We start from the raw sequence: 17,229 nt of genomic DNA on the forward strand, positions 1-17,229 counted from the left end.
GATCGACAAGTTGGCTTCTTCGCAGCTGTAAAGAATCGCGAAAGAGCGGCATGGGGAAACTGGGCAACTCAGGTTCGCCAAAGGGATTTGATTGATATGTGGTGTTTACCGTCCCAAAGCAACCATATGAGTACCAAAGACGCTGTAGTGGAGGGCCCCGGAAATTTCAACCACCTGGGGTTCTTTAACGTGCACCCAAATCTGAGCACACGGGCCTACAACATTTCCACCTCCATCGGAAATGCAGCCACCGCAGCCGGGTTTCAACCCCGCTACCTGCGGGTCAGCAGCCGCGTACTTTAGCCACTATACCACCGCCTCGGGGTGTTCCCTAAAGGGAACATATACATAAACAACTTGGTGTGCCTATAGAAACACTCACTCATGCACGCACGCTACCACTCAATAAAAGCACGCCGCAACACAAATTTGTGAGTGGTAGCATGTGTGAATGTATAAGCATTTTTAATGATGCCAAGTTTCGGTGAATTACTTACAATATGACGAGTTACAAACTAGCTGAAGAACGATATTTTTAAGATTAAGATACGTTACTTTAATTTTGCTGTACATGCTGCGCCATCTCGCGGCGCGCTCGCAAAGCCGCCCCCCTCCTCCCCCGCCAAAAAATTTCTGTGCTTGTCTCCCTCTCTCTGCATATGACAAAATCGAAGAGAGCCCGAGAGAGAGCTGCGCCGAAGCAGGAAGGTATACTTTTTTAACAAAGTTTATGATGGCAGATAAAGCCCGACGAATGCTGCTTGAAGCCGAAATGAAATTCATTCACGTAAGATCATTCACACTGCCAATGTTTAAACACTTGCAGTGTTCAAGCTTGGCCTTATTATCTATAGACAGAATAGAAAACTAAGGAGCAATCAAAAACATGGCATGTGTAACAACAGTGGGATGACATACGAACTACACAGCAGGGAAAAGTTTTAATAACAAGGTGACAAAAGTACATATGAAAACATCAGCTGATGGAACATGTAGCAAAACAAAATATATCTATTCGTAACGAGAACGAAAAGGTTTGCAAAGGTAAGTACCGTTTGTGGGTATGCACCACGAGCGATAGTCTAGTAAGAGCAGGCCTCTATAAGATAGTTCACGATGTTCCTGGAGACGGGAAGACCTCGATTTGCGTGAACCTGGAACGTTTGACTGCCGTATCTGGAGCTGCACAGCCACTTCCTGCAAGCCTCCCCTGAGGTTTCTGCAACCCTTTATTAGGTACTTGACATCGTAAATAGATGGAAAATACAACTTTGGCGTCTCAAAGAAATCTGCCTCAGCTATGGGCAGGCTCCCTCCGGTCAGTGTCTTCATCCTGTAACCGAAGTCGTGGGCAGTGTGAAAAGTGAGGCACTTAACTTCGTCAGAGAGAACAAATCCTGAAGTCATAAGTAACTGGGCAAACTCAAACTCCTCAATGCCTTTCTCATCATGCCTGCGAAACATTACACCAGCCCTCACCAGGAAGTTGGTCGAGTCTTGCGCGAAAACGTCTTTCGACAAGCAGAACTTGAAGTTGAATTGCCAGGTGGACAGGCCTTCCGGCTGGTTGCCGTTCTTGTCAAAAAAACTCAGACCCGCCTGGATAATCTTGAGAGAGTCCACGTTGCAACGCAGCGCTTGATTTTGATAGTCGATGAGGCTCTTGAACTTTCGTACGTGCTGCGCTATGACGCCAGGGAACTCAGTATCCATTGCGATGTAGTTGTACCTTTGGACCAGGCGCCTGATGGTGCAGAACTCTTCCTCGATTGCAGGCCCAAACATCGCGGATTTCGTAGTTATCGTCATCTATGGACGGAGTGCTTGGCCTATTATTGGAGCTGCTGGAGCTTCTATAGGCCTCAAACTCACTCATGGTGCAGAACTCTTCCTGGATTGCAGGCCCAAACATCGCGGATTTCGTAGGGATCGTCATCTATGGACTGAGTGCTTGGCCTATTATTGGAGCTGCTGGAGCTTCTATAGGCCTCAATCTCAGCTCACTGAACGCTTCGCTGAGACTACACACGGTGCACACGCACGAAGGCATTGAATCCTAATCGCCAACGTGGAAGATGCGAATGGCGTTTCTTCCTCTTCAGTTAGCCTTCCAGAGGGAGACTTCTTACAAACTTCGAGCTGGTTACCTGGCGCGAAAACAAAATATTTCATTTTTTTACTTTATTTGCCAAATTTTCCTGATTTTCACTAGTTGTCCTTGCTGACTGTTGTAAAGAAAAAAAAAGAGTAGTTTGTCATCACTTTATTATGAAAACGTCTGGTAAGTATTAGTGGCGCTAATGGACGGGCAGTTTCGTTTTCGCAGCTCTTTCAAACAATAACCATATTGTAAGACTAAATGAAAGCAGTCGGCGAAGGTGTTTATTTTTCACTTTTAATTCTGAGCGCAGAACTTAATGTTTTTTTTTGTAGCTTTAAAAAAAGAAAATTGGACAAGGGAGCGCGAACGGGCTGCACTATATAAAGAATTACAAACAAATCTTACATAGAATCAATGATCTGCTTCTATGTTTTGTCGCGCGAAACTGGAATTGTATTTTAAATTTAGTGTATTTTGTATAGTTTCGCGGTTGTCTCTAGTTGATTAAAGTATCCTGTGCACGCCTGTAGCCAGGACGGTGATGTTTCCACCCCCCATATTTGGATGGGGGGGGGGACGGGGTGTTTCTTTAGGGCAATTATTAAAAATGGGTGTTTTCAAAGGCTTCAACAAGTACCCCCCCCCCCCCCCACGATAAAAATCATAGCTACTAGGCTATTTTGCGTGTGTAAACTCTACTCTGCTGGCTAGAACTCTACAGGCAGTAAGACTTCATCTGCAGGGAACTAGGGCCGCATGAGCTGTACCCAATCCCAGTGGTTTACCTCAGGGGTTGCGCACCAGGTCCACGCATCGCTTGCCGCACCTCGAAAAAGATTTCTGTCTACACCATCCGTTGTCCTCTTCTATTTTGCGGCTAAGTCCTGCTATTTGGCCATAAATTTCGGGCTTTTGTTCAAGTCTTTGTTGGTACGACAATATACAGTATATACTTTGTTGCAATGCGAGGAATTTTTAATTACGCGCGAGAGGAAAAAATGAATTTCGGTATTCAATTGTAGCGCGTGAGGGTCGACATTAGGTAGCAATACGTTCGACAGAAACTCGCGTTACATTTGAATAAGTGCAGTAAATAAGGAGAACACTGGCAGCGAAAATGTTGTGTTGGCGTCATCGTCGTCGTGATGGTTCATAAACATCGAAATACTTTGGCATCCTGCTGCGGGCGCCTGAGTCTCGTTTTAGAATAAACGAATGCACATGGAAAAAAAAAAAAAACGTCCTCTTCGTTCGCGCAAGTGTGGAGATATGCCGAGCGCGCCTTCACAGCAGAGTGGGATAAGGCAAGCTACAGTCCTCGATGTGCTTGCTTCGTTCAGGTTGGAGACAAGCGCATCATCTGCTACAGCGGTCGCCCTTACTGATTCAAATCTTCAATGCGCGCACTGCCAGCGCGCAGATTTGCAGCCTCTTAATCATGAGTAAAGACACTTTGTACTGGACTTGCCTTCGCAAACGCTGTATCATTCGCAGATGTTGCTAGTTATAGGTTTGTAAGCCCATATTAACACAAGTAACCATATGTGTCTCGCCTAAAGGTGTTACAGAGAGAATAGCCCTCACTGCCTGAGCAGCCGCTGGACTGCTGGCTGCGGTTGAGTGGTTCACAGCCGTTTTAAGTCGCCGAGTGCTAAAAACACCACCATTCAGTTTCATTTCTAGCCAGTGTTATACCTATGTGTTTATTTATTATTTTTTGACACAGCATACAAACAAAATTCCCCACCATCAGCAGTGATGTGTTTGCCGACGTGAGAACTCTGTAGTTCACTGTTTATAGCTAAATCTTAAACCCGTTGTGATTCGCACGCAGGTTCCGAGGCTCCTGTTTTATGTGACTGACATATTGATCTTCGTGTGCTCTTATTGAATGTCTATTTAAACTATGGCGGCATTTTACATTTCGAGAAAGTACTGTCGAAAATACGGCAAGCATCAAAATGTCGTTCAGCAACCGTAGCGGAAACGACTAATACACATGTGATGCTTCAATTTTTAAAAGGGAATCTGCATAAGCTCTCACGATGTCCACTGTCGCCGCCGTCGTCGTAGCTAGCTTTTCGTCGGACCGAAAACATTTGTGGCATATACCGCATTTGCAGCATTCATAGCACGCGTATGCTTTATATGCTTTGAAAACAAGGCCGTACTCTGTTCGTCCGACCATATCTGTCTGTCCGTCGACCCTTGTACTCAACTCTGTATCTTCCCGTCCGTCCATCCATCCGGGTGTCCGTCCATGCATCTATACGTACGTCCACCTTATCATCTCGGCGAGTTCAACGGTGCCATTTAGGACCCAGTTTCGCTCTGCGGGAACAGGCAGACAGACGTTGTCGATGTTATGCCACACATTATATTTATTTTGTCGGAATCTATTTTGGCATACGCGATCCAGAACAGGCGCAACCATTTCGTGCATGCTTGGTGCGTCGTCGTCTTCTTAGCGCCTGATTCTTCTGGCACGTACTGGCGCGCTGCAGGGCCCCCCTTCGAGCGAGGAAGTTGTGACGTGTTAATGTGGCCAGAAGCACACTACTGAGACGCGAAATGCACGCGGCGAGTATGGCAGACGGAAGTGAATTTATTATGAGACGTTGTCGAAGCGTCGGTATACCCAAGTACTCAGTTTTAATTTGAAACGGTCGACGGTAACCATATCTTCACGGACGTTGATGAGCAGCTTGACTTTCAGCGACAAAGCACACGGCATTCGGGCACTACCGACGACGACGACGCAGCAAGCGCGAGATGATTGCACGTCTTTTAACACTTATGCGCATGTTCCGACAACTCATACCGAGAAACTTGAAAAAACTGCTGCTCTTACATGTACCAGGCCATCGTGGCATATATCTCAATGAGATGGCGGATGCACAAGCCACAGTATCTCTTAGCGGTCCCCTTATCCCGATTTTCCCTGATACGGCTTACGCGGCAGCAATAAGGTTTAGTAACCTCTGTTTGAATGAATACGACTGCTACTCATTGGATAAATATCGATATTTCGCACATCTAAGATGCCGCTGGAATAGACAGTGGTGTGCAACACGGCACTTGGAAGTTACTTTTACAAGATTGCGTTGCAGAATTCCGCAACTGAAATATTTTTTGCATAAAGTTAGTCTAAAGGCGTCACCTTTATGTCAGACTTGCGAAGAAATGGAAACGATAGATCACTTCTTTTTGTTCTGTCGCCGATATTCTCATCAGCGGATAAGATACCTGGTAGCTCCACTTAGAAAATTGGGATTAGAAATAAATGTGGCAGTAATTTTGTCATTTGGCAGCATTAAATTCGGTTATAGCCACAGGGACGTCTGCTCTGTGGTATTTGAATACATAATTGAAACAAAGCGATTGCCAAGTTAATCTGCATATATATATATATATATATATATATATATATATATATATATATATATATATATATATATATATATATATATATATATATATATCATTTTAGACCCACCATTACCTCTGTCTCAAAGCACATCTGATGGACTGCATCGCTCCCTGCTCAGATATACTCCTTTCTCGATTTTCGGCTTTCTTTATATATTTTTTTTCAGCCCAAAATTACGTTGTGTTTGAAAAACCATTAGCCTTTTAGTTAAGATCCTGCCGTCCGGTTCTTGGCCGATCCCCCTTTGTGGGTGTGCGCCAGAGTATCATGGATCATCATCATCATCTGGCACGCGTCTGGGTTTTTTACAAACTATATAATTCGTTTCTATACAAACTATACAATTATTACGTTTTCGTCTTTAATTATTCATTTTATATGTTTTACCAAAACGATCTCTTCTATGCTTGAACTCTATAGTCATCATCATTAGTAAGCCCACCAAAATTGAATGCGGAACTTTAAGGCACCCAAAAATACCATTTTTATTATTTTTAACATTATAACTTGCAGAGAAATTGCAAGGCTCCTTTGAAAATGGAGCAGAGCCACAGTCACGCCCATTTTCAGCACTGCCTTAGAACACGCGTATGCGAGGTCTTAGAACAAGAGAAAAATCATGACATAGAGGAAATAAACAAAACCATAACTACACTGATTCTATAAATGAAACTGCAGTTGGTTAAAGCACCAGGGCAAGAAGTAAGCAAACTCTCCCAAATCACAAAAAACGAAAAAAATCTACAAAAGCTACCCACTCAAGATCTAAAGTTGAATTAACTGAGCTAAATTGGCTGATTAACAAAACGAAAATTGCCGACATGGGGATTTATAGCACCAAAGAAATGAATGGAAAATTGAAAGAAAGGATGGAGCATGACAACAGGAAACTAATTACGAATGCACACTCTAACAGATAGAGTAACATAATAAGAAGTCTCAACATCTATAGTAAGGTGGCAGAAGACTTTTACTACAGCTCATGAATAAGCCACCTAACAGAGAAAGAAGCCAAAGTTTAACAAAACACTTAAATTCTATGAGTGAGTATAAATAGAGTTAGAAAGAAAGGAACATAAAATCAGAAGCCTAGCAGGAACAAATCTCGTTGGATACCCTACCCTGAGAGAATGGAATAGAGCCCTACAAAACATCACCCACGAAAAATCATGCAGCGAAATTGTTGACCCGATCAAAGATGAAGGAGATCTCCTGTTTAACAAGGTTGTGACACTTTCTGCACAATGCCTCACGTACTGGCGAATCAAATGTACAACCTAACTGTAAAAATGTGAATACTAAACAAATACAGAAAAAAAGAAATATGAAAGATTTAAAGAATTATACACAGATCAACAGATGTCCCACTGTGGATCATAGCCATGCGCTGTCAAACTGTAAAAATTGCCAAACGAAACACATCCATTTACTTAGCTTGCAAAGACTAATAAAAGGCATTCGACTCGGTACAGATACCAGCAGTTTTAGAGTAGCTAGTGCATAATGCATGCATGAATACCCTAGCCAACATCAACAAAGAGTCCACAGCAGACATACAGACAGTGAACTTTATTAAGGTCTCGAGGGGCGACTAGAAAAGCCCCTTTATGGGGGAGGAGCTGTCGCAGAGCAGAAAAATTTTATTTCTGAAGTGGATCTGGCAAGGAGGCAATATCTGAGCAATATTTGCAGCTTGCTCAGCAGAAGTATTTGAGCCACCATGTTGATAAGAAACATGAATAAACATTGACAAGGAATATCTCGGTACTTACACTTTACAAATGATGTTTTGCTTTTCAGCAGTGGTGCCCATGAACTACAATGAGCTGAGGGTCTAAACTGAGAAAGTGTTTAAGTAGGGTTACAGATAAATAGGTAAAAGACAAGGATCTAATGTTAAGAGACAAAACAAGAGGGCAAGAGTTTGCAACGGCACACTAAAATCCCTACAATCTATTTGTATTTAAGTCAGAAATTCACTGGACACGCAATTCATCAAAAGGAAATTCACCGAACAATATGGATGGGCTCAAGCTTTGATGGCAGACATTCCCAAATGACAAGAGGCAATTTAGAACTATCCCTAAAGCAGAAAGTGGTCAACTATTATATGCTGCGAGTACTAACATATGGTGCAAAAATTTGAATGATAGTAAAAAAAAAAGAGAAGAAAAAAAAAAGTCTAGAACAAATCAAGAGCTATGCAAAATAGAAACAGAGAATGGTTAGCATAACATAGGGATATTAAAAAAGCAGAGCTGAATGAAGAACAAACAGGGCTAGTAGATGACATTCTAGCAGACATAAGAAAAAAAAAGATTGGATCTAGGCGGGTCGAGCAATGCGAGGGAAAGACCAATCAGAGAGATTGTGTGGCTACGAAAAGATAGAAAATATTGCTGAAAAAAGCAGAGGACTTGATAGGATGATGAATTAAAAATTTGCACGCATAAGATTGAATAAGCTTGCACAGGGTTGGGAAAATTGTAGGTAAATGGGGGAAGCCTTCGTATAGCATTGGACATAAAAAAAGGCTGATATACAAGAAGAGCATGTGTTATCGAGCTGTTGCACATCACAGATTGGTTTCAATACCAACAAGTTATTCAACTCCCATTGCAGTGCTACTGCTTACGTATTGTAGAGTTACTACCAACTGCTTTTCAACAGGTTTCTAGCAACGCTGAAACATATCTGGAACATTTAGCAGAACCATATACAGCCATGACTCTGACTCTGTATAGTGCATCTGCAGCCATGCTTGATCTGTGGTACCTTGTGGAAGTTGTGGGCTATGACGTGGTGTGCCGAAGAACCCGCGTGACCTAATAGACATGCTGGGCTGCTTTGCACAAGAGTGACCATGTTGAAAGGTGTGCCTGTTTAACCAAAGATGCATGGTTCCTCAGGGCGCTTTCAGCATGTGAATTCTGAATGATGACGCGTTTCAACTGATAACGCATGCCTGACTAGGCAGTTGTTATTGTGCCTGGTCAATTATGATACGGTTGGCACTGCAAAACTTCTTTAACACCAGCCACTCCAGTTCTAAACTAAAGCACATTGCATGAAGGAGGTAAAAAAATAAGCCCACCTGCCTTCACAATTCGAATTTGAAAATTTTACATACTTACTAACACAACCAAATGAAGGCATGACTTCCCTGAAAGGCCATGCTCTTTTTTTGGGGAAGTCACACCTACATTTGGTCATGTTACGAAAGTATACAAAATCATGATTTGTGGCAGCAGGTGTGCTTTCTTTACCTGCTCTTTGCACTTTGCTTCAGTTTGGACCTGGAGTGGCTGGCACTGAAGAAGTTTGGCGATGCCAAGCGTTCGGCAGCCTACATCACCCAGGCAAAGTGGAACCTGAAGGTGAGGCATGCTTTTTGCTTCATACTGAAGAAGCCGGTTAGCACGACCTGGCAAGGCCTCACTGGGTTGGGAAACGTTGACATTGCAGAAACATTACGCTATGTACTCAACAAAGGCCCAAAACTTAGCCACGAACCTCTGTTGCTGGCTCACTAATTACTGGTATTGCATCAACAAGTCGGCTAACATCGATGCCGCAGTTAGGGCTATTGCTCACAAGACAGTATCTAAGCTCTAGCAAGAGCAGGGAAAAAACCCTCTTCGTCAGGAGCATACATTGGTGGGTGTTGTTATTCTTCAAGTGCAAAACTTTGTGTCCATTTTAAGTGGATAAAAGTAGTGGCTCCGTTGCAATGTATGTAGATTTGTGCAACTTCGTGGCAGGACAAGCAGTCTACATGAACTTCATCAAGTTAAAAGTCATCAAAACCAGAATTTTGAAAAGCAAGGCAGTGGCTCTGAGTAAAAACTTGAAACTTACACAACTAGCAGAGTCTATCGCATACTGCAGCTAGCAAAAAGAACACCCTTTCTGTGTTTTTTATGGCCAAGATGCATAAGCCGAGTGTTTCATTCAGTACAATTATGAGTGATTGAGTTATCTGGCAGAATGTATTAGTCAGTTTTTAATAAAGCGGCTAGACTCGGTCGTCAGGAGAGACTCATTTTAAACTGAGAATTTCTCTTGCATCATCCACTTTCTTCAAAGAATCCATCGATGAGTACTTGTTCTTGGTTGAAGTTGAGGACCTATTTTACTCTGTCCTGCACAGTGAATTGTTTTTCTACATAGCAAGTTTCATAAACGAGAGTGGTGGGGTTTCCTTCAGGAATGCTGCGGGCATAGCATTATAAGCTTTTATGGCCCTTCTCAAGTTTTGTGTTAAGGTCAACTTTATTAGCGATTTTATATTCAAAGACGAGGCATTTTCGTAGGCTCATATGTTGCTCTTGTGTTGTGCAAATTTTTATGTTTGACCGTAACTTGTTTTGTTACATTACACAAACATTTTGTTTAGTGGGAGGTTTTGAAAGTTCTTGTGTGTGATGATAAATTTTTTATTATTTCGAAACAACTATCAACCGTCACACATTAGCCCATTGTTAACAATGTTCTAGCAGGCTTTCGCAGACTGAAAAAGGATTGGTGTTTACACATGAGTTGAAGGCTTGTGGCTCTTTGCAGTTTTCGGCTTAGCGCATTACCTTGCAGAGCCATCACGGCTGTTGGCTTTTTTGTTTAGGTGTGCAAAAGAATCGCTTCCATACAAGTTGATGCATTCCAAAACTGTGAAAAGGGCCACAGCTCTACAATGCCCAGGCTATGCATGTGCAGTGTCGTGCTCACATGTTATGCAGAAAACTTTTCAAAACCAATTGAATTGGTCGTCTGTGGTTGGTTTCTTTGCATGTTCCTTAACGCTGTAGCTGAGTTGCTCCACCAGACTATCATGAGAGAACACTACGGTACTGGGGTAGACCAAGAGAGCAGAACAGTAAGACCTGAGGTTGTACCGTGTATGCACCGAGCTGCACACGACCTAAAAATAGTTGCAAACAGAGATGGCATGCGATTCTTTTTTCTGTGCCACAAAAATCATCTCAGCTTTCTCATGTATACTAGTATACTACCTAATGGAAGCAACAAAGGTTGGTACGGCAAGAGGCACGCCAAGTCATGCACAAAATGTGTCAACCTGGTCGTTTATGAATTGCGACTACCCTACGGCAAAAGATGAATGTTGGCCGGGCAAAAATATGCGTGAATGAGCATGCACACAAACATGAGCTTTCGTTAAAAGATAAAGATGGGGCACATTTGCTGACTCATTGCGATTCTCATAAGTGTGAGCCATACCTGGATATGGTTCGGACTGTTGGCAGAACCAGGGACACTACTACTCGAGAATGCATGGATGCATTCTGTATAAAATCACGAGGTTCATTAGGTACCAGTGATACTTTGTCTTTCTGGTAGGTAGAGAACAATTTACCAGATTGTGATTAGTTAGTATACTCTCAATGTGACCCTAGCTTACTCCACTCGTGTGCCTATAATTTTAATGCAGGATATGGTGAATCAATTGTCAAAACTTTGAGCTCCCCTAGACCCCTTTTCTCACTTTTCTTTGTGATTAAAAACAGCCATATCTTTGTGGCTCCTACAAAAACATGGACCAATTAGAATAGCAAAGAGTACTTCTAGCCTGACCTTTGTGTCTTGAAAATTCGTAGGGGCAAATTTGACATAGTAGAAGGACACCGTGTGTGGGTGATGCAGACCAGGGAGACATGAGGCTTTGACAAGTGACCGATATGCAATGAGAAGGAGAATGAATGCAGTGTTTGTGCGAGCATTCCAAGCTAAAAAAAGGCTAGGAGTGATCAGTGCCTTTTGTTGCATAAGTCATTAAATAACGAAAGCAACCACCAACACCTCTGCCACCATCTGGAATGTAAGAGCACTACCAAAAGCTGTATCCATTGTTCTTCTGCACAGGGTTACGGCGTGCAGCTCCATAGAAGTAAAGCGAGGGCACATAAATATTTCAATGTGGTAGTGTCAAAGTGCATGCTCAAATTTGTTGCTACAAAATTATAAAAAAAATCACTGCTTTTTTATCTAGTCGCATTAAAAAAACTTTAAATTGATTTTTAGACAACATTGCAATTTACAGATTTTTGCAGGTGAATGGAAATTCTTTGTTAGATTAGAAATTCGCAAGATGGTTTTGCTAGGTAGAGTTTTATTAGTATTTATTAGTAAAAACTGCACATTCAGGAGCAATGAAAACTTGGTAACGGGGGGTGGGTGCTGAAGACGACATTTTCACAAGTGGACTTGTCTTTTACAAGGCTCAACAAAATTTTGAGAAATTTCGTTCAATACAAAAATCATATTACTTTATCATTGTGCCTATCTCAAGAAATGAATTTATTTATAATATAGAACTGTTGAGAAATATAACTTGATGCTATTTATTACTGCGCACACGCACCAACGAAGACCAAAAGCTTGTACCGTGCACTGACTACTAAGCGGCGACAAATGTGCTAATCTGATAATGAAGTAAACATCACATCCTTTTGCTTAAAAAATAACACGTAGGGAAACAAGTAATAAGACCCAAAATGACATTGTACTTCGCAAAGAATGAAAAGTTCTTCAATTTTCCATGTGATACTTAATTTAGCAAGACCAAACACATACATGTGCTTTAACGTATTGTAACACAGGGCAGGAGGACCACACGAACACTAGAGAAAGGACAAATTGCTCTTGTGCCCGCATAGTTGTGCGCTGTGTTAAATTACGTTCAAGTAACCAACTGGCCCAGCTTTCAGTCGTTGTGTGTACATGTGCTTATTTGTGTACGTCTCATTATTACAGACCTAGCTACCCAGTATGATGCACCTTTTCTGCATAATTTTGATAAAGAAGCTTTGTATATGTAGTAAACTGTTTTTCGTGCATGCTCGTCCACTCACGCAACCAGCAGCCAAGAAGCTAGAGACCACAAGAGCGCACAGAAAGGGTTTGAGCATTCGCACGTGCGATCAACCCCGTGTCACACGGGCATTTTCGATTGCAATCAGCCAGGGCGTCTGCGCCGAACTCGATCTGGTGCAGCAGCGACTTACCTGTCGATCTCGATCAAATGTATTTGAGTGACACCAGTATTAGTCACTGCTAACAGCCCAAACTAATCGGATCAAATACGATGCAGCCGTCACCTAAATGCAATATAAAAGGGTACGACATAGCAAACAAAAAGAACCCGTGTCACAGTGGTGTTGTCACTACAGTGCATAAGACCCTAAATCTCATTCGGAAGTATGTCTGCACAAATGTGATCACGCCTAGGCGGGAGTTATTCAACACTACAGCTCACATGAACCAGCCGTCAATATGCGATCGTGCGTTGCGGTTTGCAGCAGGGCAAACACTATTCTAAAACTCTTATCACGCCCGCCTCGCCCCGCAACGCCCGCAGCGCTTGCAAACGGTATTCTAAAGCTGCGTAATAAATAAAGACTAAAGTTATACGCTAATGGCATTAAAATGTCCGAGAACTTTTAGAGTCATGTCCACCGTGCCACGCATGACCCGCTGGCGTCGCCGCCAAGCAGCAAGCTAAGTTTAATCACAGCGAGTCGTTGCCACATTCTTGCCTACACATAAATGCAGGACCTCCAGTTTCGGAGCAGACCGCGAGTCGTTAGGCCGGATGCCAACAGCGCGTAAGCGCGCCCTCTAACCACGCACGTAATCAATCAGCCGTCTCACTTCCGCCGAGAACTTGTACTCAATAGAGGTTTTTAGCAAAGTACGGAAACATGTTACGGAATGGCGGCAATACGGAACCAACTGACAAATGCGCATGCGCGAGCATCGTACGCGCATACGGAACGGTACCGTGTCGTATTTCCGTACCTTTTTTCCGTATAGCTTGCTAAAAACCTCTATTCTCCCGATAAGGTAAGGGCTCCTGAAAATTTATTCGTAATACGCTTCTTTTTTAATCGAAATGAGCTCGAAATGCGAGCGCACCTGCGGACCGGCGGTGCCCAGAAACGAGCGATCGACAAGTTGGCTTCTTCGCAGCTGTAAAGAATCGCGAAAGAGCGGCATGGGGAAACTGGGCAACTCAGGTTCGCCAAAGGGATTTGATTGATATGTGGTGTTTACCGTCCCAAAGCAACCATATGAGTACCAAAGACGCTGTAGTGGAGGGCCCCGGAAATTTCAACCACCTGGGGTTCTTTAACGTGCACCCAAATCTGAGCACACGGGCCTACAACATTTCCACCTCCATCGGAAATGCAGCCACCGCAGCCGGGTTTCAACCCCGCTACCTGCGGGTCAGCAGCCGCGTACTTTAGCCACTATACCACCGCCTCGGGGTGTTCCCTAAAGGGAACATATACATAAACAACTTGGTGTGCCTATAGAAACACTCACTCATGCACGCACGCTACCACTCAATAAAAGCACGCCGCAACACAAATTTGTGAGTGGTAGCATGTGTGAATGTATAAACATTTTTAATGATGCCAAGTTTCGGTGAATTACTTACAATATGACGAGTTACAAACTAGCTGAAGAACGATATTTTTAAGATTAAGATACGTTACTTTAATTTTGCTGTACATGCTGCGCCATCTCGCGGCGCGCTCGCAAAGCCGCCCCCCTCCCTCCCCCGCCAAAAAATTTCTGTGCTTGTCTCCCTCTCTCTGCATATGACAAAATCGAAGAGAGCCCGAGAGAGAGCTGCGCCGAAGCAGGAAGGTATACTTTTTTAACAAAGTTTATGATGGCAGATAAAGCCCGACGAATGCTGCTTGAAGCCGAAATGAAATTCATTCACGTAAGATCATTCACACTGCCAATGTTTAAACACTTGCAGTGTTCAAGCTTGGCCTTATTATCTATAGACAGAATAGAAAACTAAGGAGCAATCAAAAACATGGCATGTGTAACAACAGTGGGATGACATACGAACTACACAGCAGGGAAAAGTTTTAATAACAAGGTGACAAAAGTACATATGAAAACATCAGCTGATGGAACATGTAGCAAAACAAAATATATCTATTCGTAACGAGAACGAAAAGGTTTGCAAAGGTAAGTACCGTTTGTGGGTATGCACCACGAGCGATAGTCTAGTAAGAGCAGGCCTCTATAAGATAGTTCACGATGTTCCTGGAGACGGGAAGACCTCGATTTGCGTGAACCTGGAACGTTTGACTGCCGTATCTGGAGCTGCACAGCCACTTCCTGCAAGCCTCCCCTGAGGTTTCTGCAACCCTTTATTAGGTACTTGACATCGTAAATAGATGGAAAATACAACTTTGGCGTCTCAAAGAAATCTGCCTCAGCTATGGGCAGGCTCCCTCCGGTCAGTGTCTTCATCCTGTAACCGAAGTCGTGGGCAGTGTGAAAAGTGAGGCACTTAACTTCGTCAGAGAGAACAAATCCTGAAGTCATAAGTAACTGGGCAAACTCAAACTCCTCAATGCCTTTCTCATCATGCCTGCGAAACATTACACCAGCCCTCACCAGGAAGTTGGTCGAGTCTTGCGCGAAAACGTCTTTCGACAAGCAGAACTTGAAGTTGAATTGCCAGGTGGACAGGCCTTCCGGCTGGTTGCCGTTCTTGTCAAAAAAACTCAGACCCGCCTGGATAATCTTGAGAGAGTCCACGTTGCAACGCAGCGCTTGATTTTGATAGTCGATGAGGCTCTTGAACTTTCGTACGTGCTGCGCTATGACGCCAGGGAACTCAGTATCCATTGCGATGTAGTTGTACCTTTGGACCAGGCGCCTGATGGTGCAGAACTCTTCCTCGATTGCAGGCCCAAACATCGCGGATTTCGTAGTTATCGTCATCTATGGACGGAGTGCTTGGCCTGTTATTGGAGCTGCTGGAGCTTCTATAGGCCTCAAACTCACTCATGGTGCAGAACTCTTCCTGGATTGCAGGCCCAAACATCGCGGATTTCGTAGGGATCGTCATCTATGGACTGAGTGCTTGGCCTATTATTGGAGCTGCTGGAGCTTCTATAGGCCTCAAACTCACTCATGGTGCAGAACTCTTCCTTGATTGCAGGCCCAAACATCGCGGATTTCGTAGGGATCGTCATCTATGGACAGAGTGCTTTGCCTGATATTGGAGCTGCTGGAGCTTCTATAGGCCTCAATCTCAGCTCACTGAACGCTTCGCTGAGACTACACACGGTGCACACGCACGAAGGCATTGAATCCTAATCGCCAACGTGGAAGATGCGAATGGCGTTTCTTCCTCTTCAGTTAGCCTTCCAGAGGGAGACTTCTTACAAACTTCGAGCTGGTTACCTGGCGCGAAAACAAAATATTTCATTTTTTTACTTTATTTGCCAAATTTTCCTGATTTTCACTAGTTGTCCTTGCTGACTGTTGTAAAGAAAAAAAAAGAGTAGTTTGTCATCACTTTATTATGAAAACGTCTGGTAAGTATTAGTGGCGCTAATGGACGGGCAGTTTCGTTTTCGCAGCTCTTTCAAACAATAACCATATTGTAAGACTAAATGAAAGCAGTCGGCGAAGGTGTTTATTTTTCACTTTTAATTCTGAGCGCAGAACTTAATGTTTTTTTTTTGTAGCTTTAAAAAAAGAAAATTGGACAAGGGAGCGCGAACGGGCTGCACTATATAAAGAATTACAAACAAATCTTACATAGAATCAATGATCTGCTTCTATGTTTTGTCGCGCGAAACTGGAATTGTATTTTAAATTTAGTGTATTTTGTATAGTTTCGCGGTTGTCTCTAGTAGATTAAAGTATCCTGTGCACGCCTGTAGCCAGGACGGTGATGTTTCCACCCCCCATATTTGGATGGGGGGGGGGACGGGGTGTTTCTTTAGGGCAATTATTAAAAATGGGTGTTTTCAAAGGCTTCAACAAGTACCCCCCCCCCCCCCCACGATAAAAATCATAGCTACTAGGCTATTTTGCGTGTGTAAACTCTACTCTGCTGGCTAGAACTCTACAGGCAGTAAGACTTCATCTGCAGGGAACTAGGGCCGCATGAGCTGTACCCAATCCCAGTGGTTTACCTCAGGGGTTGCGCACCAGGTCCACGCATCGCTTGCCGCACCTCGAAAAAGATTTCTGTCTACACCATCCGTTGTCCTCTTCTATTTTGCGGCTAAGTCCTGCTATTTGGCCATAAATTTCGGGCTTTTGTTCAAGTATTTGTTGGTACGACAATATACAGTATATACTCTGTTGCAATGCGAGGAATTTTTAATTACGCGCGAGAGGAAAAAATAAATTTCGGTATTCAATTGTAGTGCGTGAGGGTCGACATTAGGTAGCAATACGTTCGACAGAAACTCGCGTTACATTTGAATAAGTGCAGTAAATAAGGAGAACACTGGCAGCGAAAATGTTGTGTTGGCGTCATCGTCGTCGTGATGGTTCATAAACATCCAAATGCTTTGGCATCCTGCTGCGGGCAGCTGAGTCTCGTTTTAGAATAAACGAATGCACATGGAAAAAAAAAAACGTCCTCTTCGTTCGCGCAAGTGTGGAGATATGCCGAGCGCGCCTTCACAGCAGAGTGGGATAAGGCAAGCTACAGTCCTCGATGTGCTTGCTTCGTTCAGGTTGGAGACAAGCGCATCATCTGCTACAGCGGTCGCCCTTACTGATTCAAATCTTCAATGCGCGCACTGCCAGCGCGCAGATTTGCAGCCTCTTAATCATGAGTAAAGACACTTTGTACTGGACTTGCCTTCGCAAACGCTGTATCATTCGCAGATGTTGCTAGTTATAGGTT

The 17,229-nt window shown here is 43.4% G+C and overlaps 2 pseudogenes; both read right to left on the minus strand.

The window, feature by feature from the left end:
* Nucleotides 1–922: 922 nt before the first annotated feature.
* Nucleotides 923–2,133, minus strand: LOC142777272 (CCR4-NOT transcription complex subunit 7 pseudogene; annotated as a pseudogene).
* Nucleotides 2,134–14,412: 12,279 nt separating this feature from the next.
* Nucleotides 14,413–15,758, minus strand: LOC142777273 (CCR4-NOT transcription complex subunit 7 pseudogene; annotated as a pseudogene).
* Nucleotides 15,759–17,229: the final 1,471 nt, after the last annotated feature.

The sequence above is a fragment of the Rhipicephalus microplus genome, chromosome X, assembly GCF_043290135.1.
Source record: "Rhipicephalus microplus isolate Deutch F79 chromosome X, USDA_Rmic, whole genome shotgun sequence".
Classification (NCBI taxonomy): domain Eukaryota; kingdom Metazoa; phylum Arthropoda; class Arachnida; order Ixodida; family Ixodidae; genus Rhipicephalus; species Rhipicephalus microplus.